The sequence below is a fragment of the Oreochromis aureus genome, linkage group 14, assembly GCF_013358895.1.
Source record: "Oreochromis aureus strain Israel breed Guangdong linkage group 14, ZZ_aureus, whole genome shotgun sequence".
In the NCBI taxonomy this organism is placed as follows: domain Eukaryota; kingdom Metazoa; phylum Chordata; class Actinopteri; order Cichliformes; family Cichlidae; genus Oreochromis; species Oreochromis aureus.
The window spans coordinates 30,132,190-30,136,018 of NC_052955.1; positions in this window are offsets into that span (position 1 = coordinate 30,132,190).

The following is a 3,829-nucleotide window of genomic DNA, read 5'->3' on the forward strand; positions in this document are numbered from 1 at the left end:
AGACTGCTGAAGGTTTATTCTGTTGCTTAGACACTGCATGTATCTGCAATCTCAGCTCTGGACTTTATTAGTTGATTAGCTGCTGACAAATATTGTACAAGGCCGTTAAGTTGTTTGAATGTTTTTAATTGAAGTTTATGTATTCCACTTTTGTGTGCACGTGTTTCACCAGAACAAAACAGCAGTTCATAGTTAAGTGCTGGAAGTAACACACTAGTAACGCAATCATATCATAACCTCCCGTCCCTGCAATCAGCACAGTGTAAACCAGCCCCTGAATAGCAAACAGCAGTCCAGATTTTTTTGGACAGCGACACAGTTTTCAGATGCAGTTGAAGTTTGAGAGACTGAACAAAAATGTTGTATTAACCTTTTGAGAAGTACAGCCAACTTGATGCGAAGTTCCCTTTTTTTTTCTTTTCTTTTTTTTTTTTTTTAAGGGACAGAAAATTAACTGATAACCAAAAATGTTAATTTGTAACACTTGGAAAATCCTTTGCTGGAAGAAAAACCGACGGACATACCAAAAGAGCAGGTGTCCACTTTTATCATGCTTCACCAGGGCTTTGCTGCAGCCGTCTGTAGAGGTGGGTAGATCGATGTCAACACTGGTATTGGTATTGGATCAATACAAGTAGGACAGACAATAGGAACCTTGCTTTGTTTCTAAGTTCAGTATGTAGCCCACTGAATTGTGTTAACTAAATTAATTGTAGTAATGAAGGAACATGCCTCCAAACATGCACTGTGAAAAATGTCTGAAATGGTTTGTATTGACTGTCACGTCTATTTTATTTATAGCCTATAGCACATTTAAACAACAGAAGTCAACCCAAAGTGCTTTAGAGGCGGGTGCATTTTGTTGTGTTAACTAATTAGAGTGGAAAATAAAAGTCCCAGTTATCTAGGAGTCATTAAAACGTGCACAATATGCACATTGATGATTTGTCATCTCATAAATCATGAGACGCCGTCCTCTCCTAAATAACCTGCTTTTAGAAGTTAACAGTATCTGTATCTGAAATACTTGCCCTGTGTTTACTTGCCAGCAGTACGATACTAAGATTTGCAGTATCGCACATCACTAGCTATCTGCAGTTTTTTGTTTGTTTGTTTTTTGTGGGTTTCTCTCCTTTTTTTTTTTTTTTTTTTTGGGGGGATTTTGCACAAAAAGCACTTTTGCTAATCTTGAGCTGCCTCCTTTCTGTTTTTTCTCCCTGCCATGCTGGTACTGGTTGAGCTTAGTTCCGTGTGTCAAAACAGTGCTGTTCCACAGCTTTTCTGCAGGTTTGTTTCCTTTTGTTGCAATGCCTGTTGTGCCCTTTTTCTTCTTGAGGCTGATAGATGATTTGCACCTTGTGCTGAACCATCTGTACCTGCTCTCATAAAATCTACCCTTTATGGCCAAACCTCCTTATTTGTTTATACATATATATCCAGTTCACCAGTCTAGTTTATCCTTAAAAAAATGGTGGATTTGTTCCTGCTATCTTGTTTTGCTTTTTACAGCCTAAGGGTGGTGTGTTTCACTTCCATGTTGACCACATGTTGTGGGTTTGCAGAATCGGCTTTTAAATGCCACACTGGGAATCAACTCTAGACTTTGTACTACATTTAATTTAATAAGAAATGACAAAAGAAGCCAATCCCAGTCCAACAAATAGCTTTTGAGTTGATTGTCTGACTGCCTTTGGTCCCTTTAAAGGAGACTGAAATATATTAAAGAGGTTTCCTTCAATTTTAGATGAGTACCTTCAAACTGAAGCTCAGTGACTTAGTTACATAAAGAGCATAAATACAAATTTGAGTATGTGGTATTTAACAGCTGAAACAACCAAAAATGTCTGCATCCAAATAAATATGGAGCCGACTGTGAATGTGTAATAATGATTTCCTATCATAAATTCTGTCTGTATCCACCCTGACTGGATATACATGTGAAAGTAAAAAAGCTAAGCTAGTGAAATGTATACTTATTCCCACACAGGATGCTTAGGTTAAAGATCCAGGTAAAAATCCAGCCACTTCCTCTGTGCTCTCTGCTCTTCCTGCTTTAAAACACTCCTGTCAAGGTAAGGAGGACCTCTGACCTCCCAGCAGTTGGTGTGTCACAGGAGTTACTACTCGTCATCTTCAGCAGTATGGCTAAAGCTAAAAAACAAATCAACATCCATACCCTGCGAGCTCCTGAAAGACTTTTTTTGTGTGTTTTTGAAAGAGAGAAGATTCAGAAATTAATTTCATTATGTAAAGCAGTTTTTGTTAAGATCTGCGTCATACTGTTAGCATGAGGGTTATCCTCAGCCAAGCTTCAAAATAACATGTTTTTCTTGTTTTTATAAGACACCAAACACTTTCTATGATCCAGAATGTATATTTCCTTGTATTTAGTTCTTGAAGGTCCAGTGCAGAGGCATGCTGGATATCACTCTGTATCTGCAGTTCTCAGACACTGGGCAATGTCGTCTTATTTAGAAAACTGGTAATCGGGATGTGCTAATTGTGAAAAGTTTGCATCTGGATCAGGGTGATTTCATCCAGGATGGAAAAAAAAAAAAAAAAACCCAAACTGCAGATAAGTAAGACGCATTAGCTAGTCTTAGGAAATCCTACATTATGCAATCTAATCTAGATCACTGATAAACCAAATGAAGCTGTTTGAACAACGGGTCCAAGGAAAAACTGCTGGGATGGAGAACGCAGACTGACTGAAGGTGCGTAACTGGTACATGAGTGTATTTATTGTGATGCATGTCTGGTTCGGATGAAGCCTTTTATTTTTGCTGCAGGTTCAATAACTCTAGCTGTTGCCACTTCTGCATTTTTCCCTGTCACACTGCACTGCTCACTGGAGACAAATGAGCAGAAGAATAACAATCCCTGATATATTCACACAAAGGTTAAGCGTGAACTGTTACTCCTACATCCTCCCACCGATCAGTTTACATTTCTTTAATTTATTTTCACTTCTAATAGTTTTATTCCACCCACCCCTTGCCCCCGCCCCGTCCTGTGTCTGGCACTCCATTTTTCTGGCCTTCATCTGCAGATTATATTTCTTTATAACTATTTCACTTCTACTTACCCCCCTCAGTTTTCTTCCATCTGTCTCAGTCATTTCTGCCAAATGCCTGCAGGTTGACTTGACACACACCACACACACACACACACACACACACACACACACAACCAACCATTAAGTCAGATGTGAATTATAGCAACAGTGGAGTAGTTTTTGAAATCTGTACACTACAGGAGCTAGATATATCATGTAGGATTTAACCGCTGACTGTATTTATAACAGTCAGCGAATGGCCCAGCAAATTTTTTCCCTAGAAATCACCCCTCAGAGGAATGGCATTTTATCTGGGTTTAATTTAGAGAGGTGTGTAAATCTTAGCTGGTAAATCTCCTGGTTTCACAATATGTTCATGAGGGGAGGGCAGAGTAATTATTATTATAGCAATTCATCTCTGTGTTTCACAGAACCGAAGCTGGAAGGACAGAACTGGCATTAGAAATCATTATTTTCTGTCAGTCAGTGTCTGGATTACATTTCCAATGAAATTTTCTGGCCTACTCCAAACTTTTGAGCGACTGTGGCGACACATTTATACATGCGGCGGGCCTACATTACGTTATTGCAGTACCCCATGCAGAGGTATTTGAATGCAGAACGGTTTTTTCGTGAGAAAAGAGAAGAGGTTAAGTGTGAAAGAATTGACGCCCTTGTACCAAAGTGGGGTTTTTTTTATTTTGTTTTAAAGTGAAGCAATTTTCATTGGTTAATCTGGGCGTCGGGACATCAAACAGCCTATCATGAATCAGC